Below are 20,060 nucleotides of genomic sequence, written 5' to 3' on the forward strand. Positions count from 1 at the left end.
GTCCTCTCATCCAAGTGCCAACCACCCTCCACAATCTGTTTGCATTTATTCACTTTCCAGTGCTTTCAGGTAGGTGTTCTTTGTACTTTTCACCTGCCGTCAGTTTGGTAGCACATGTAGCCATCACAGGAGTGAAAATCAGTATGCATTTTTAAAATAACATTTAGGCATAAGACATTTAAGTGTGCAAGGTAATGTCTTATATTCATTTCTTTCATGACAAGAAGACTTAGAGGAGGAAAAGAGCACAAGACAGCTTAGAAGTGAAGAGTGAATGTCTCTAGAAAGGGAGAAAACACAGAAGGGGAGGAATAGCCATGAAGTCAACCTGACATTGAATTAGGGTTGACTAGGCCAAATCTGGCTAAAGTGATAAACAGTACTGGTTAACATATTTGGAAGGCCACGTGGCTGTGCTCAATACCTTCTACTTGCCCAGAGCTACTTTCCACTCTTCTGCACCTGCTCTCTGCCCCCAAAACCAACCTGTATGAGCCGTGGGCTTCATCAAGAGCCCCCTTCCCTGTGGCTCCCATTTGAATTCAGCCAGTAGTGAGTATCTGCAGGAGATCAAAGAGAGGGAAGATAAGTGAGGTCAGAAAAAAACTTTTTTCCACAGGATTTCCCAAGTAGGTTTTTGTGGGTAGATTGTATCCCTCCACCAAAGGCCACGGTTCCTGTCAGGAGGCTCTCTCCAAAGACTGGGTTCTGGTAAACACTCCTCTCCTGTCCCTCCAGACTCAGCGTCGGTAACGGCTGGGGTCCCATCACATCCATTGCTGCTTCTCCTAAATCCAGCGCACATCTTGGCTAATAGCTCCTTTGCTAAACTCTTCCCAGTGGGAGAGTGCACCATCTGTTTCCAGCCAGATCCCAGCAGATAGAGGATTCTCAGAAAAAAAGTGACTGTAACAGGTCCTTGGAAACAGAAGATGGTAAAGTACCAGCCCACATGCTGGTAAGCAGTGGAGGAGAATGCGACTGCCTCCAAAAACAGTAACTCATAAATTTCATTTATATGTATTATTATCATTATATTTAATGCTAATATTCTAGTTGAATAGGTATTGATACCATTGCTATTAAAGGTAAGAAAACTGTGATTTTTAAGGCAGAGTGGAGTCACTGGGATTCCTGACCTCCCTTGGACTACAAGTCCTACCAACTTCCCACTATACCCAGACCCTTCCTGTTCAGCCAACACATGCCACCAGTGCTGAAATTCAGAGCTCTCCAACCATCAGGGCCGGACATTAAAGTCTTTGAAGCCCAGGGAAGGGAGCGGTCATTCCAGCTTTGCTGTTTGTTAAAACCCAAATCCTGGGGAAATAGCACATTGCAAATTGAGCCAGTTTAGAGATCTAAGTTCATTGGTCAGAGACTCCTCTTATATTTATTTTTAAAAAACTGTAAAAGAAACTTCAATACAATATGGGGGTTGTCGCATGTACAACTCATCTAATGATGTCTCCCTACCATGAACCCATGGCTCCCCAGGAATTCCTAAATTTATGATAGTGAATTAAAGTCAGAAGAATAGACTAAGACCTCGGGCTCTGGAGGCAGATCAGAGGTCCTGGTACAAAACCTGCTAGTAGCTAGTAGCCTGCTAGCAAGCAGTATAACTTTTCTCATCCCCAGTTTTCTCTCATCTATAAAATGGAGATGATGATAATATCCGCATCATAATATTAAATAAGATTTAATGTATTTGTTTATTAAAAACTAATGCATTTTAGTGCTTAATGTGGGACCAGGCTTACTGTAATTGCTCAATAAAATGTAACTAATAATTACACCTAGGTACTAATTTACGGCAAAGATTCATTTTGCCGTAAGATGGCCCATAAATATTAAAAGAAAAATCCTTTTAGACACATATAAAAGACACAATTTGAAATTTACAAAGAAATTAAAAAAAAAGAACCAACACTTCTCCCACTTCCATTTTAATTAAAACGAAAGAGATTCTGGAAGTTTCTGGCCCTCCAAATAAGCCTATCATTCCCTAAAGTAAAAGCTGTCTACCACTAGTCATAAAATATAACAGAAAGTTGTGTGCTCAATTTATTTTATAGTTTCTTACTTATTGTTTTCCATTTCCTGTTTTACAGCTGTAAACTTCCCTTAAACTTTAGCTAAAAGTATTCTTGTCATTGAATCACCTAATTTCTTAGTATAGAGTCTGGATAGGAGGATGTTCCCCATCCCACTCCCCACCAATGAGCTGAAAAGGGCGTGTCGCTGTTTGGGCTATGCAGTTTGCCCTTGTTCATGGTTATAACCTTGACATTTGATGCAGGTGAGGTGCTCTAATGAACAATCTTGGATCAAGATTTTGACCATGGAAGGCATTCCGTAAGTATTTGGAAACGGATTTATTGACCAGAAATGGGAATGTTTTAATAGCATTTGTTCATCTTCCACATGGAGACCAGAGGATCCCCCCCTTTAAAGGTTTTTTGACCTTTGAAATCTTGTATCCTAGAATTGCACTAAGTGTGTGTGTGGGGGGGGGGGGCTCCAGTCTATCTTCCTCTTGGTAAGTGCAGGAACAAGGCCAAAATCACCGAGTCTGCCCTCCCTGTGCAAAGCTTCAGGGTAGCTTTCTCCCCAGCTGCTGGCTGTCAGCGCAGAAGCAGAGACTCCTTGGGGACATTATCCCACAGAGCTGGGTTCACGGCCAAAGTGTGGCCTGTTGCAGAATCAGAACCTAATAAATATCTCTCACACGCTCACAAATAGAAATGGCCACAAAAAATAAATTAATCTCATAATCCAACATTTGGTTGGTTTTTTGTTGTTGTTCGCTTCCTTCATAACCGGTTCCTGTTCTGAAAAACTAGAAGCAGGTTGCAGCAGTTGGGATTCGTTCCCTGAAGTACAGCGTCCATGCGGTTTGAACCCTGCACTTCACGCACCCAAATCTGAACCTCCACCTTCCTCCTCTTGGACATTCCAGCAAACACAGGTTTCTGCTGTGTGCAGATGGTCGATCAGACGGACCGCAAGACTCCACGACTCTAGATTTTGAACATTTGTGACAATTTGCGTCAATCGTAAACGGGTACCATCTAAGCCACAACGGTTTTAGGACTCTGAAATCTTGGATCAAATAAGTTTAGACAGCTCTATGGAGTTTAACTTAAAATATTATAATGACTTCAGTGATTCTGAAGACTTTGCTCTTTCCTTCATAGTACAACCAGCTGATAAGACAGACAGGACTCCTAGTATTGCTGATATGAAAGTTACTAAAAAAATAAATAAATAAATAAATAAATAAATAAATAAATAATAAATAAAATAAAAGTTACTAGACTGTTTGACAGACTGTCTTCAGCAAAAAACACTGTCAGTGACCCAAGATAGCACGTCACCGTGGCCACGATTACCTTAGGCGTTTCAACCACTGGTTAGGGCATCACTGAAGAATGGGAGGCACTGAGCTCAGTGGTGCTGCCTCAGGCTCGGGGACCCGCCAAGCCCCGCTGCCAGGAAGGCTGGCTGTCATGCAAAGTGGCTGGAAGGCAGGCTGCCTGTTGCGAAGTGGTGAGGCTGTGGTACCACGGGGCATGCTGCCCTGCCCACCACAATCCACGCACCAGCGGATGTCATAAGCGGGGCGCCAGCTTCCACTGCTGCGGGGCCTCCAACGGTGTCCAGCATCAGGCACACCCCGGGCCCTGGCCTCTGGGAGGTGGAGAGACCGGGGCGCTGCCTGCATCCTGGGGAGAGTCCCTCCGACTCTCGCAATACAGGAGGCTCTTGAGCCTCTGCTCCAGTGTGCCTCCAATGTGCACACACTAGAGATTGGAAAAATCAAAACCCCGCAGCAACGATAAGGGTCCTGAGAAGCAGCAGACTTCCTGAGTCTTGAAAAGAAAGGGGGTTGGAAGCTCTTTTCTCCCTGCCGCCTGTGTTTTCTTAGGCGCCGCCGAAGTCCAGGCCTGCCTCTCCCAGTCTCTCTGGTGAACGGAGGGCAGAAAGCTGCCGGAAAAGTAGGGCTGCGGGGCCAAGGAAGGATACAAAACCCTCAGAAAGAAGGTGTGTAATATTTTTGTTGAATCAAATCATGATTTTGTAAGGGGAAAAAAAAGACACACATAAAAGTCCATTTAATGTTTGGCAAAAAGGGAGAAAAAAAAAAAAAGAGCTTTCTGTGTTCAGTGCAAACTCACTTCAAGGGAGCTGAAGGTCAAATTACCAGCCTGTGACATGTGGAGATTGGCTGAGTGGGCTAACGGTAACTCAAGCTGCAATGCTCCTGGCCTGTTCCCGAGCCCATAAACTACACAGAAAATGATCCTGTTTGCTGAATTATTTTCAATTGCAACAGCTGCTATAACAACTCAGAAAAATTTAATATGTATATACAGGCCTGGTGAGTAACCACTTCAAAATATAAATTTGGGAGGTATGCGATTATAGATATATATATAAAAATATATATATATATAAAATATTGATATATAACATATATGAAAATACCAAATATATATGTATTCAGTATTAGCCCACAATAAAATGTCTCCCTATAAAACCTTCTTTAACCAAACCTACCCATAACAAACCGTAATACAGAGCTTCACGAACCCTTCCACTTCTACTCCTGGGAATCTTAAAGGATATCTCAAAAACAGTCTTCGATAAGCATGAAAGTCCTTTGGAATCACTACTTTGCAAGCTAGTCCACAATACACCCATGTTTAGCTCAGTTTAGTTTCCTTATTTTTTATTTAGGCATAACTGACATATAACATTATACGAGTTTCACATGTATATCATCATGATTCGATATTTGTATATATTGCAAAAACCATCGCCACGGAAAGTCTAGGTAACACGCGTAGTTAAAATTTTTTTTTTCTTGCGATGAGAACTTTTAAGGTCTACTTTCCTAGACTTGTGTTTATGTTAATATAAAAGTAACTTCCCTCAAATCTTAAAGTGAAATCCACACTTAAGGAAATTGCATTGTGTCCTGCCTGCGGCCTTGTGTTCCCTTGGACGAACCGCACGTACACCTGGGGCAGCTCTGGGCCAGCTTGCCCTCTGGCCCCAGGAGCGTGGGAGGGAAACCTGCTGCTGTCCTCCCGCGGAGCCGCTCCCACATCCAGGCCATTGGAAATTGCTCCTGCAGGTTTCCTGCTTGCTGCACTTTGCCTTTGTTATTATTGTTGTTTTCATGAGTATTGCAGTGGGAAGATGGAATTCCTAAAATGAAGCTTCTCCATTTGGGGTCACCCAGGAACTTAGGAGAGAGATGTAAACCTGTGATTTCCCTCATTACATGTGTTCGGGAAAACCAACCGTGAAGAGCAGGTGATCTGATAAGGAGGCCAGAGAAAGCACATGATCTCCGACCCTCACCTGATTATCTTGGTTAACATAGGCACGCCATTCCTTTCCCCCAACCACCATGTAGGCCCAAAGCCATTACCTGATTTGATAAAATAGACCCTAAGGAATATGTAAAATAGGATAATGATGATTGAAAGTGTTAAATTAAAAATGCAGGAAGCCAGATAATAATGTAAATAAAAATAATACTCAAATTATGAACAAAAATAAGAGATAAAAAAATTAAAAAATGAGAGATAATAAAGGTAGAAGAATTTTTCTGTCTGCGTTTGGTTCTGTTTGTATTTTCTCACCTTTATCAGGGAAGTTTCCTAATCTACAGGAAAGCTGAAGAATAGTAAAGTCAATACCTTTTTATCTTTTCTTTAGATTCAAGAATCATTGTCATTTTGTGAAACTTGCTTGACCCATCTCTCTCATGTATGGCCTAAGGGATAGTCGCCCCCAGGATATTCTCTGCCACAACCCTCTTACCATTATCACACCTAAGAAGATCAACAATTATTCCAGCCCATGTTCAAGTTTCCACAACTGTCCTAAGCATGCCTTTGCTAACTGTTTTGTTTTGTTTTGTTTTAGAACCAGCATCTAATCAAGGCTCACCAGTGACATATGGTTAATTCTTTTTGATATCTTTTATTTAATCTGGGACACACTCTCATTATTTTTCCCCTCCGTGATGTTGGCTCTTTCTTGCATTTGTCTAAATATATCCTCTTGCTATTGTCTAATTTTTTCTCGATCTCTTGTTTGAAAGGAAGAATTTTTAAAAGATGGATTAAAATATACAAATAATATTTGATTGAAGGCAGCAAAAAATAGTTATTAAATATAAGTAAGCAAGTAAAATACAAAAATTAGAGGAAAACAGAAAGTACTGGATAGTTGAGCTTAAGCTAGAAAAAATTTTAGCAATAAAACTTTAAGAATGATAAATTTGAGGGCACCTGGGTGGTACAGTCGGTTGAGCATCCAACTCTTGGTTTCTGCTCAGGTCGTGATCTCAGGGCGCTGAGATCAAGTCCCACTTCGGGCTCTGCACTCAGCGCACAGTCGACTTGAGATTCTCTCTGCCTCTTCCTCTGCCCCTCCTCTTTGCATGCATTCTCGCTCTAAAATACATAAATAAATGTTTTAAAAAATGATAAATTTGAAACTTAAGGTGCAAAACTGGGTAAAAATCAGAATTAAAATCTATTTTAATCAAAAGAAAATATTTGAATACACGTACATATATAAATGTGGAGTAACAATAGGTCCTAGAACGGTGATCAGTACGTAGTCATTGCTATGTAACTGTTTTCTATCATTATCATCATCATCGCCACAAAAAAAGATATTGAAAAATTAAACTTATGACAAGAAACCTGAAGTATAGGTGAAAAAAAAAAAAACAAAGAGAAGAGAACACTATACTGGGCAAGAATTCTAAAGGAAAAAATGAAGAGGGACTTAAATCATCATAACAAATCAGTCTTAATGCAAAAACACACTTAACAGTGTTTTAATTATATAAAAAGTTAGATATGTAGGAATATCATAGGGACAAAGCTACAGAGAGTAGAAGGTACATTTTAAAGGGGATCATTTGGGCAGAGAACCTGGAAAAGTTCTTCCCTGAGGAGAATGACATCATTAATGATGCCAAACAAAGATGTCCCCAAAACAGGAGCACAAAGCTGAAGGCTCTTAACCAAACCCAGATCTCTTAGAGTCCGAGGTCCTAGATTAAAGGCCAGTTTCCCAGACAATCTAGCAATGCTCCCCAACCTAGAAAACAGCAATTTGTGAGGAGATATCTTCATTGTTTTCTTATCTTTAAGACAATTAGTAAGATAAAACTATTGCTAAGATATCTTTAAATTCCAGAAGTCACTAAATATTCTGAGATTCATATTGCATTATTTACTCATTTATTCATTTCTTTAATTAGGTCTCCTGGTGTTCTTTTTTTTTTTTTTTTTAATTTATGATAGTCACACAGAGAGAGAGAGAGAGAGAGGCAGAGACACAGGCAGAGGGAGAAGCAGGCTCCATGCACCGGGAGCCCGACGTGGGACTCGATCCCGGGTCTCCAGGATCGCACCCTGGGCCAAAGGCAGGCGCCAAACCGCTGCGCCACCCAGGGATCCCAGTCTCCTGGTGTTCTATTGGTTATGCTCGGTCAGTCAGATTGGCTGATGTTTTAGGAATCTGTGCACGCTGTGTAAGTTCCAAAAGACTGCTTTCCTCTGTTTTTCCTCACCTGTGTGTGTTTATAACACCAAACGAGAAAAAAGACCTCTGCAATCTCCATTTTCAAATAGAGACTAACTAAATAAAAGACCCCTAAGTCAGTAATAACAGCTCAGTTTGACCACACAACTCACAAGTTTGTCTCCCAAAATGAGACAATGCAAGTGGCCTGGAAAATCACCCCAGGAATGTCAATTATATTTCAATTTATAAAGAAAAAAAAAAAGCTTTTGAGGAAGTGGTGGACAGGCCTAAGACTTGCACCAGTAGAGAGACAGCACTGCTGACAAATGACAGCAGCTGGGTTTCTTTGTTTATTATTATTATTATTATTATTATTAATTTTAGATTTTATTTATTTATTCATGAGAGACATAGAGAGGCAGAGACACAGACAGAGGGAAAAGCAGGCTCCCATCAGGACTCAATCCCAGGACCCCGGGATCATGACCTGAGCTGAAGGCAGACGCTCATCCGCTGAGCCACCCAGGCATCCCAACAGCAGCTGTTTTAAAGCAAAGGACACAGAGTCTATACGAACATTTTAGAAATGACAGAGATTGGGTCACTCACGAAGGTCTCCCACACTGGCGCAAACCCTGCACCACTCATCCACAATTGCAGACATGCCCGTGCTCAGGGCCCATTCCAGGTCCAAGAGAAGAAGGACATACATCCACACTTCTGCACACCCAGGGGCTGCTTGCCATAGCCAGATAGGCATTCTCTTGGCGAAAATGAAATTTGGAGGTCTAAAGCACTCAACTTTTTGAGGTTTTCCCAGTTATGTCCATGCACAGCAAAAGAAAATCTCTACAGAGATTCTGAAATTTCTTTCAAGTATAAAAGTATGGTGACCAGTCTCTTCTCTCCTACATGTGGTCATCTTTCTCCAACGATACCCACCCACCCCACAACACACACACGCACAGACCCCTCAACCTCTCAACATGCCTACCACTCTTCCTTCCTACGGCGTGGCCTTTGTCTCTCCATTGCTAACCTGTCAAGAAAGAGCCATCACAGAGCACAGGCTTTGGACACCAATCCATAAACTTGCAAGGCTGACCGCTTGTTTTAAAACAACAATAACAATCTTAAGTGAATTGGCCCTGGCTTCAAATTTTCCCAATTGCTTTTGTCCAGATATGATGGTTACCTGACAACAAAATCTCCTGGAAGAACAAAGTATTACAAGGGCAACGAAAAGAGCTGCACCACTGTTGCTGGCAGCAATGAGCAACATGCACTGAAATGAAAGAGGCTTTCGCTAAAGTTCCCCAGTGGAAGAGCACTGGTTGGAGAAGCAGCACGGGTCAGCTTTGCCAGTTGGAAATGCTCTGCAGCCCTCTACCCATCAGAGCTCTAGAATGGTCCCATCGCTACGTCAGATCATAACTGCTCTATCATACTTTCCCGATTTTCTATTTTTTTCTACCTGGGCCTGAAAGGCTCTGAGTGTTCTTAGGACTCTAAAACACTAAATTCTACATAGAGCCTGATCTCTGTGATCTTATTTGTTCATTTACTAAACAACACTATGCAGAGAAGTTTACCATCCATACTAGTTCTCTTGAACTTAAAATTTAAGCAGTTACACGAGGAATCACTGACGAGAAATATTTAACAGAATGTCCCAGTTGGACATGGATTTTTTTTGACTCATTTCTGTTCAACTTTAATAATCTCTGATTTGTACCATTCTATCATTGCTATGAAATCCATAAAAGACCGGTTTGTCTCCTTACTTAAGCTGAAAAATAAGAAACACTTGATTTGACAACTAAAGTAAAAGGGCCAGATTCTTTGAAAATTTTTTTTTCTTTCTTTTTTCTTTCTTTTCTAAGGAAAAGTGACTGTGAGCAATATCAGGAAAAGGTCACGGATGGTTATAAAAGTAATGTAATCATAAAAGTAGTACATGCAATGGGGGAAAACCCTTATTTTAAACAAAAAACAACTGCAGCTACAATTTTTAAAATATCTACCCACACATTTACTTTTTTGTTTGTTGATTATTTGTTCCCTCCACTTTTCTCATGTATCTCAGATGTCCCTCCTGGGACCATTTCTCTTCTTCCTGAAGTATATCCTCTGAAAGTTCTTTTAGGAAGGAACTTTTGATAGTGGATGTCTTTCAGCTTTTGTTTGAAACAGTCTTTATCTTCATTTGTGCAAATAGTTTCATTAGGTATAGAAATCTGTGGTTGATGCTTACTCTCACTCAGTATTTGCCTTCTAAAGGAGTAGCCTGAGTTAAGAACAGATGGTTCTTTAATTGAAGAAAATACTTTGTGGATTTTGATGGGCCTTTAGGACAAAAACAAGGCAGGCCTCTTGGGCTCAGTCTGGTTGTACTAAGACGAGTCCAAGAAAGATGAATTGCTCTGCATTATAAAGTGAGAATTTTGCATTTCTAAGGGTAGCCTTACAAAGGAAGCATATGCATCCAGAAATTAGGTAAAAGGGAAAGATTAAGAAAATCTAAAGAAAGAAACTCAAAAAACATAACAGAAAAGGAGTATGACCCAGTCAGTGAAATTAAGAATGACCAGTAAGTTTCTAGAAATTTCCTGTTAGTATAATTATGTGGTTAAGAATTGACCTTACGTACAAAGAGGTCTGTCTTTTTTGCCCTTTGGCTACTTGAAGGTGATCCATAAACCCCTGGATTGTCTTACATGTTAGGATATCTTTCTTTGCCCTGAGGCCTTGGGCCACTGACTGGTCTCACAATGTGACTTATAATGGAGGCTTTGGGCCATGTTATGTAAATCCCATGTTCAGAAAAATGGAGACTAAAGGTGTTAGCTTGAATCTCCAAGAGGGTCTGGACAGTACAGGTCAGTCACATGGACATTGTATGATCAAGCGCCTAAAAAAATTCTGGACACCAAAGACTGGTGAGCTTCCCTGGTCACCAATATTCTCAACACTGTCACACATCATGGGCAGGAGGAGGTAATGTCACCCATGACCCCAAGAGAGAAGGACAATTGGAAGTTCCACATCTGGACCTCTCCTTGACTCGGCCTTACATGTCTCTTTCATTGGTTAATATTAACTTGTATCCTCTCCCTGTAAAAACCATGAGTATAGTTTTCAGTGAGTTCTGGGACTCCTCCTAGCAAATTATCCAAACTGAGGGTAGTTTGGGGAAGCCCATGAACTTCTAGTTGGAATTAGAAATGAGGGCACTCCCTCAGACCCTGAAGTTTAGCAAACTCCACTGTAATTATCCTGCATTGCCCCAAAACTCTCAGGAAAATCTACTTCATGCAAACAGTCTTGTTTTAACAGCACTTTGGGGGAATTGAAAAGGGGTGAGACCCAGTATGGGAGGCAGCAGTGGGAAGATAAGAACTCTGCCCCAGGACGTACAAGACACCATGGCAGCTAGTGACAGCAGAGTCACAGGTCACAGCACAAGGACCCACTCTCAACCTCACAGAAAACCCTTCTTGGGAACCCTGGGTAAGGCTCCAATCTTTCTGCCATGCCTCATCCCTTTTTACGTAATTAGAGAGCAGTCTCTCGACCCTCCCATGCCACGCAGAAGAGCAGAGGTCTGGAAGGCTTCCAGGAAGTAGATTAAGTTGTAATGAAACCAGGCATAATAATATCTAAAAATTGCAAACCCCTGTTTTTGATGAGTCTTAAATTCCTAAATAAAATATATACAAATTTTTTAAATGTATGCAAAACATGCAGCATAATAGAGATTCAGTAGATGTTTTTTGAACAAGGGAAGAGCAAGTGAGTAAGTAAATGTATGAAAAATACAGTTTATTCTCAATGGCATGGACTACTTTGGTTAGAGAGAACATAAACAACTAAAACAGGTAATTCGCAAAAGCCCAACTACACAATTAATGGGTAACCTCAAACTTCTCAGACCTTTCAGAAGTTCTTACAAGAGAGGCAAACAGGCAGTAAAAATAACTGTTTTGTCAGCCTGTCTTTGCTTGCTACACTGGAAATGCCAAGTACAAAATTCCCCAAATGCCCTTTTGACTACCAAGGGCAAAAGAAAGAATCATACAGCCCATAAGTAGGATTCTCAGGTCCTGCTCCCCAAAACACATGAGATGAACAGCTAAACAATTAAAGAAACAAAACCAAAACAGTGCTGATGTTTTTCTTCCCCTCTAAGCTATTATCGTCTCGTGCAACATTTGTCACAACCATCTTTGATTGTTGACTAGGGCCACAGGTGGCTGGCCCCAGCTTGTATATCAGGAATGTAATTGGAGTTGTCATTGTGTTTTAAACACATTTCAGCAACAAGAGATCACATGAATCGTAAGCAACCCTGTAATACCAAGCTGCAAGCTGCAGGCAATTCTTTGGGTTTATGCTCTTAATTTACTTGCCACTAATGGGCTCCTGAACCTTGTGGGTCTTTCATTTCCCAATGGAAGCAAATCTTGCAAGTCTTGAGTTTAAATTGCTGCTACTACTGCCTCCCCAAGGCTGAATGGGGTGCAAAAAAACTCTAGGCACACTTTTCTCCTGTACTGCTTGGTAACCAATTCAATAGAAGGAGATCCAATGGCAGAAAGAAAGAGAAGAGTGGAGTAGTATTCTGAGACAAAGTGGCCAGAGCTCGAACTGAAAGTTCAGGACAAGCGATTTGGTTCCAAAAGCTATGGAAAGCTTGGAAAGAGAAGCCACAGAAAGTAAAGCTTGACTAACAGAGACTGCTCGATTGTTGTGTAAATCAGTACAGAGTCCCTGGAGGTCAATTTATCCATTAAGGATCAAAATCCTTAAAACTGCATACATTTTGATCCAATAGCTCCACTTCTAGAACTTTATCCTGAGAGATTATCATATATGTGTGCAAATATTTAGCTACAAAGTTATTTCTCATCTAAGTGTTTATACTAACAACAGAATAAACAACCAAAATGTCTAACATTGGGAATTAAATAAACTTTGTACAGACAACAAATTAAGGATTAACCATCAAATATATTGTGATAAAAAGGAGATATTTACAATAGTTAAGTAAAAGAACACAAAATAGCAAGAACGCCATGAAAATATTTGACAAACCTAGATTCATTCCTACTAAAAAAAATCAGGAGTTATTAAGCATATCAGAATAAAAGCAGCTTTCAATTACTAAGGTCCTCTCAGGGATACAGAACTTCTTAATTAAACAAATAAATAATCAGCCTTGGAAACGAACTTGTAAACAGAGTGCAGTTGATGAGTTTGTTGGGTTTTCTGCCCCTGTGGATGGTCCATCACATTATCTAAGATCTAGTTTGATCTGAGAGAATGAGAGAGGGTCTGCAGTCAGAGAGGAATACAGAGAAATGGGGTCCAGGAAATGGAGTTACGAGCAGCAGGTTATTTAGGTGCAATTCTGAGGTGGTTAGCAGCTGGCTGCTTTGTGTTTTGCTTGTTTTCTTTTCTTTTCTTCTTCTTCTTTTTTCTTCTTTTTTTTTTTTTTTGCCACTTCACCATGACTTTGGCCTGGACTCCGTGCTGATCCAACTCCGATCCCTCTGACTCAGCCCAGACTGCCAGGGCTAAAATTCCTAGTCACCAGAATCATTGTGGTTAGAACACTTAGGTCTTGCTGAGAAAGAAGGGCATGGAAATATAAGACAAGTAAAATGTTTGCTGCCTGTTTTGCTATTTTTGTTTTTGTTTTTGTTTTTATCTTTTTAAAGCAAAGTCCTTCTACCCACCTATAAGTAGATGAAGCTGAACAAACTTGTTCAGTAATCAAACCAGGTCAAAGATGACCACTCACATCACTTTTTTATAGGTAAGTGTTTTAAGGTGTAAGCCCTTGAGAGAGAGGGAAGGAAGAAGGAGGAAAAGAAAGGAAATGGAGCCAAAATATATACCAATCCAAAGAATTCCAATAGTTTAATAATTTTTAACTAAATCATCTGATTATTTTCTATCTACAAAAACAAAAACTTCATATGGCTCTGTCTATATTAATAACTGCTATTATTGCATGCTTATTATACACAGCATTATACAGCATATCCACTATAGCATTTTCTTCTTATTATACCTCTTTGAGACAGATACAGATACCCAACTCCTCATTTGTAATTCCTAAATCTCAAAGTTCTGGAAACCCAAAGTTTTTAATAAGTCTAGAGCAAACTCATTTGGTAACAAAACCTGACTTGATCTAATATGAAGCTACTTGTAGTCTTTATTTAAACCACTCAGTGCACATTTCACTACAGAAATATTAATATGTTTCATTAGAGAATAATGTCCTGAATCCCTCTTAGGGTTCTTACAATAAATGACATATTGTACTTTATTAGCTTTCTAAAATATTAAAAATCTCCAATTGTGAAACTCATCTAGCTCCAGGACTTTCAGATAAGGGACTATTTCTCCCTATTTGATAGATAAGGAAACAAGTTTATTTGTATTCATTAATATATTGTCCTGGTATTTTAGTTTGAGTCTTTGATACTTTACTTTTTTGGTTAATAGTTTAAAATTTTTTTCCATACCATTTCAGTTCACATATAGACTGACGAAATTTTAGCAAATTCTCCTACAGAAAAGTTTTAAAAGACATTTTTTTCCCCAAAATAGAAAACGCTGACATCCTCAGAAAATTTCCTTGAACCCAAATGAACTCGCTTTTAATTCCCTACCCTTCATTTTCAGATTACTCAGTGTATTTAATGCTACCCTTCCTCAATTCCACCCAAAGCTCACATAGTGATGTTAAGGGCATTGGTTAAGAACCCGTCGAGGAGTCTGCGTGGGCCTGAGGCACTGCTTAGCATTCTGACATCTGTGGTTAGAGTGTCTACGTGAAGATTACCCATGCTGGGCTCCAGTGTTTCAATCACAACCCCAGAATGAACGCCTGGTCACTCTGTGGTCTAAACTCGGAGAGAAGAGAGCATTTCATACTACACTGCATTTCGTAAACAATGATTTGATACATTGAAGAAACCATAAATATTATTTATCTTACCATAGGCCTCAGAATATCCAAACACCACAGCTAATTAGGGTTCAATAATAGATTCAATAAGCTGAAGCCTGTTTTTCTGGTTTATCATAACAAGCAAATCAATGGTCATTACTTTCTAATTTGTAAGCGTTCTGTTCGATGGCTCTGAGTGGGAAGTGTGTAGCAATACTTGTCCTATAGGAGGCCTTGCCACCTTCTAAAGTCAGCACTAAGCTACATCTGTTGCCATTTATGGTACTTTTTCCATTTGTTGAAGCACATTATTTGTTAAAACCAAAAGACCATGTTCGAATACAGATGGAGCTTTTGCTAAAATATAGAAAGTCATTTTTTTTTTCTAACCAGCAGAAAGAATTTGGTAAAAGGAAGCTGATGAGAGCTTCTTGTTTGATTAGTCTTTCCTCAGCAGCTGGCACTTCGGAAGATCTTAGCTCACATGCTACAGAAGGAAAAAAGTCGAGGCTATGAAACACTGGTAATACACATGAGTGCATTCCACCATTTCAGAGTAGCCCAGTTGAAATTTTTTAATCAAGGCCCCCTAAACCAAGGTTTCTAAACCTTAGCACTATTGATTTGGGGGTAGATAATTCTGTGTCATAGGGGTTGTCCTCATGTCTCATGGGATATCAGCAGAGTCCTTGGCCTCTACCCACTAGATGATAGTAGCATCCTCCTCACCAGTCATGACAACCAAAAATGTCTCCAGAGATGAGAGAATTCTGGGGAAGAGGGCATAATAGGAGGACCCTAGGTACACCCTGTCCCACAAATACAACTAGGTAGCACTCAGATCAGTGTAAATAACCCACAGAATAACCCAAAGACAGGCAGAACAAATTCCACAACTAAATGTGGAGAAGAGGCCACATCAAGGAGGGTAGGAAGGGCTGAGATGCAGTAAGGAGCTACATCCTGCAGGTCTGGCCTCTGGAGGGAGGGAGTTGTAGGTGAAAAGGAGATTGAAACAATCATACCACAGAGCCTGCACAGGGAAGATGAATGCCCATAGCATTTGGCTTTGAAAAACAATGGGTTGAATTTCATGAACTCTATAACCAGAGGGACTTAAAGCCTGGAGCTTTAAAAATCAGTGGGCTTAGCTCTAGGAGAGCCCAGAGGAAATAGGAAGCTGAGTCCCTGCCCTTAAAAAGACAGGAGAGCAAATAGCCACAGAGATACAGCATAGAAGCAGCAGTTGGAAAAATGCCTGGGACATAGGAGAATTATTTACTAATCTCAGAGTTCACTGAGGGACATCTCTAGGAACAAAAGAGCTGGCAGTCACCATTTCCCTCCCCTGTCCCCCAGAATAAACACATGGCCACCTGCGGGAACCAGCACAGCACCTGGCATTCACTAACTTGCTTACACCACATCCTGCCACCTCTATCCAGTCCTGCTTCAGACCAGCACTGTGGGTCCCCTCCCCTAGACCTGCAAATGCTTTGCTGGCACCATGCCTTCTGACTTCACATGTTGGGGGCTACAGTTGTATCAGTGGTGGCTGGTTGCCTCCTAGGGAGAAGGTGTGCACCTTGTTGGAATTATATCCCCAACTCGTACACACTTTGCAGAGTGGCCCCAGCCACCCTGGTCTCAACACCAGCTAGGTGTCCTCTGTGGAGAAGGACCAGTGCCACTTTGTTAAAAGTGCATGCCCTGAACACTACTTTCAAGAATAAGAGACCAGCTGACTACTAACACACAGAAACAGACACAAAGAGGCAAGATAAGAAGATAGAGAAATATGTCCTGAATAAAAGAATAGAACAAAATCATGGCAAAAGATCCGAGCAAAATGGTAATAAGTAATATACCTTATAGAGAATTTAAAGTAATGACCATAAAGATATTCACTGGACTTGAGAGAAGAGTGGAAGACATCAGTGACATCCCTTATACAGAGATAAAAAAAAGAAACAAATGGAGATGAAAAAAACAATAATTGAAATTAAAAATACACTGGATGAAATAAATATCAGGCTACGTGAGGCAGAAGGAGTCAGTGATCTGGAGGACAGATTAATGGAAAGTAATTAAGCTGAGCAGGTAAGAGAAAAATATTATGCAAAATGAGAATAAACTTGGGGAACTCCGTGACTCCATTCAGCATAATAACATTCACATGATAGGGATCCCAAAAGGAGGAGAGAGAGAAAGGTGGGCAGCAAGTTTATTTTAGGAAATAATTGCTGAAAACTTCCTAAATTTGGAGAAAGAAACAGAAGTTCAGATTCAGGAGGCACAGAGATCTCCCAACAAAAATCAACAAAAGCAGATCCACACCAAGACATATTATAATCGAGATGGCAAAAAACAGTAATAAAAAAGAAAAAGAAGAGTCTTATAAGCAAGCAAGAGAAAAGAAAAGTTACGTACAAAGGAAACCCCATAAGGCTATCAGTAGATTTCTCAGCAGAAACTTTGTAGGCCAGAAGGGGGTAGATGATCTGTTCAAAGTGCTGAAAGGAAAAATCCTGCAGCCAAGAGCATTCTATCCAGCAAAGCTCTCATGCAGAAAAGAAGAGATAAAGAGTTTCTCTGAGAAACAAAAGTAAAAAGGAGTTCATTACCATTAAACCAGTCCTATAAGAAATGGTGAAGTGGACTCTGTGAGTAGAAAGGAAAGACCATGTATAAGATTAAGAAAAGTAAGAAGCACAAAAGGAGAAAAAATAAGTATATCTATAAAAACAAGTCAAGGGGCTCACAGAATATTGCAAAGTAACATATGAAACCATATATCTAAAATGTGAGGAGAGAAGTAAAGAATGGCTTCAAAAGTAAGGCGCCGTCAACTTAAGATAGATTGCTACATACAGAAGAGGTTATATACAAACCTAATGGTAATCACAAATCAAAAACCAGTAAAGAGCAAGAAATCCAAGTACTAAAAAAAAACCCACTTGGGACGCCTGGGTGGTTCAGTGGTTGAGCATCTCCCTTTGGCTCAGGTCCTGACCCCCGGGTCCTAGGATCGAGTCTCACATTGAACTTCTTGCAGGGAGCCTGCTTCTCCCTCTGCCTATGTCTCTGCCTCTCTCTGTCTCTCATGAATAAATAAATAAAATCTTAAAAAAAAAGAAAGCCAACTTATGCTGAGAAGAGAGCAAGGCAAGAAAGGAACCAGAAGACTCACAGAAACAAACACAAAATATAACAAAATGGCAATAAATACATGACTATCAATAATTACTTTGAAGGGTGCCTGAGTGCTCAGTCAGTTAAGCATTTCCCTTTAGCTCAGGTCATGATCTCAGAATTCTTGGAACAAGCCTAATATTGGGCTTCCTGCTCAGTGAGGAGTCTGCTACTTCTTCTCCCTCTGCTCCTCCCCACTGATTGTGTGCTCTCTCTCTCAAATAAATAAAAACCTTTAAAATATAAAAAATTAAAACTAATCACTTTGAATGTAAAATTCCTAAATGCTCCAAACAAAAGACATAGAGTGGGGTGCCTACCTGGCTCAGTTTATAGAGCAGGTGACTCTTGATCTCCAGGTCATGAGTTTGAGCCCCATATTAGGTGTAGAGCTTACATTAAAAAAGAAAATGAAAATGAATATTACAAAAGTAAAAAAAGAAAAAGACATAGTGTGATGGAATGGATAAAAAAACAAGACCCATCTATATGTTGCTTACAGGAGATTCACTTTAGACCTAAAGACACATGCAGATTGAAAGTGAGGGGATGGAGAAATGCATGCAAATGGAGGTCAAAGAAAGCCAGGGTAGCAATACTTAGATCAGACAAAACTGACTCTAAAACAAAGACTAACAAGAGACAAACAAGAACACTACATAACAATAAAGGGGAAAATCCAACAAGAACATATAATAATTGTAAATATTTATGCATCCAACACGGGTGCACCCAAATACATAAAACTACTTATATAACAAATATAAAGGAACTTCCAGAGGGTATGTATCAATGATAACACAATTTAGGGGACTTTAATACCCACTTACATCAATGAACAGATCATCTAAACAGAAAATCAACAAGGAAACAGTGGTTTTAAAAGATACACTGGACCAGATTAATGTAGCAGATATATTCAGAATATTCCACCCTAAAACAGCAAAATACATATTCTTTTCAAGTGCACACAGACCATTCTCCAGAATACATCGCATATTAGGCCACAAAACAAGACTCAATAATTTCAAAAAGATTGACATTATGCCATGCACCTTTTCTGACCACAACACTATGAAACTAGAAATCAACCATTTGAAAAAAATCTGGAAAGAGCACAAATACACCAAGGTTAAATAACATGATACTAAACACGGGATGGGTCAACCAAGAAATCAGAGAAAGTAAAAAAAAAAAAAAAAAAAAAACACATGGAGATAAATGAAAATGAAAACACATGGCTACCTCAAACAGCAAGGAAAAAATGTCAAATAAACAACTTAGCCTTACACCTAAAGAAACTAGAAAAAGAATAAACAAAGCCCCAAACCAACAGAAGGATGGAAAATAATAAAGGCTAGAGTAGAAATAAGAGATATAGAAACTCAAAAGATCAATAGAACAGATCGATGAAACCAGGAGCTAGTTTAGTAAAAAGATCAACAAAATTGGTGAGCCTCTAGCCAGGCTCCTCAGGGAGGTAGGGGGCTCAAATAAGCAAACTCAGAAATTAAAGAGAAGAAATAACAACCAACACCACCAAAATAATAAGGATTGTGTGAGAATATTAGGAAAAATGACATGCCAACCAACTGGACAACCTAAAAGAAATGGATACATTCCTAGAAACACGTAGCCTACCAAACCTGAGACAGGAAGAAATTGAACATTTGAGCAGACCAATTACCACCAATGAAATTGAAATTAATCAAAAAACTCCCAACAAACAAAAGTCCAGGACACGACAACTTCACAGGGTGAATTCTACAAAACATTTAAAGAAGAGTTAATACCTATTCTTCTCAAACAAATCCAAAAAATAGAAGAGGAAGGAAAACTTCCAATTTTATTCTATGAGGCCAGCATTACCCTGATTTCAATACCAGAAAAAGACGTAACAAAAAAGAGAACTAGAGGCCGATATCCCTGATTAACATAGATGCAAAAATCCTCAAGAAAATATTAGCAAACTGAATCCAACAATATATTTTTTAAAAATCATTCACTATGATCAATTGCAATTGAGTCTCAGGATGCAAGCATGGTTTTGGAAAAACTGGACAGCTACATGGAAGAATGAAACTAGGCCGCTTTTTTTTAGTATTTATGTATTTATTTTAGAGAGAGCACAAGTGGGAGGGGCAGAGAGGGAAAGAGAATCCCAAACAGACTCCATGCTGAGCAGGGAACCCAATATGAGGCTCGATTCCATGACCCTGAGGTCACAACCTGGACGGAAATCAAGAGTCGGACACCCAACCACAGTTGCACTGTCTGGGCACCCCTGGACCAGTCCATACACAAAAACAAACTCAGAATGGATTAAGGACCTAAACTGAAA

The 20,060-nt window shown here is 39.9% G+C and overlaps 1 long non-coding RNA gene across 1 annotated transcript in view; it reads right to left on the reverse strand.

Annotated features, from left to right (window-relative positions):
- Nucleotides 1–500: 500 nt before the first annotated feature.
- Nucleotides 501–20,060, reverse strand: part of LOC129516527 (uncharacterized) — a 138,720-nt gene continuing 119,160 nt past the window's right edge. The window contains exons 4-5 of the long non-coding RNA XR_008665784.1: nt 6,312–6,476; nt 501–560 (exon numbers count right to left, since the gene is read on the reverse strand). This is a non-coding gene — a long non-coding RNA (uncharacterized LOC129516527). The remainder of the gene's footprint in view (nt 561–6,311; nt 6,477–20,060) is intronic.

Source organism: Nyctereutes procyonoides, unplaced genomic scaffold (assembly GCF_905146905.1).
Source record: "Nyctereutes procyonoides isolate TBG_1078 unplaced genomic scaffold, NYPRO_anot_genome, whole genome shotgun sequence".
Taxonomy (NCBI): domain Eukaryota; kingdom Metazoa; phylum Chordata; class Mammalia; order Carnivora; family Canidae; genus Nyctereutes; species Nyctereutes procyonoides.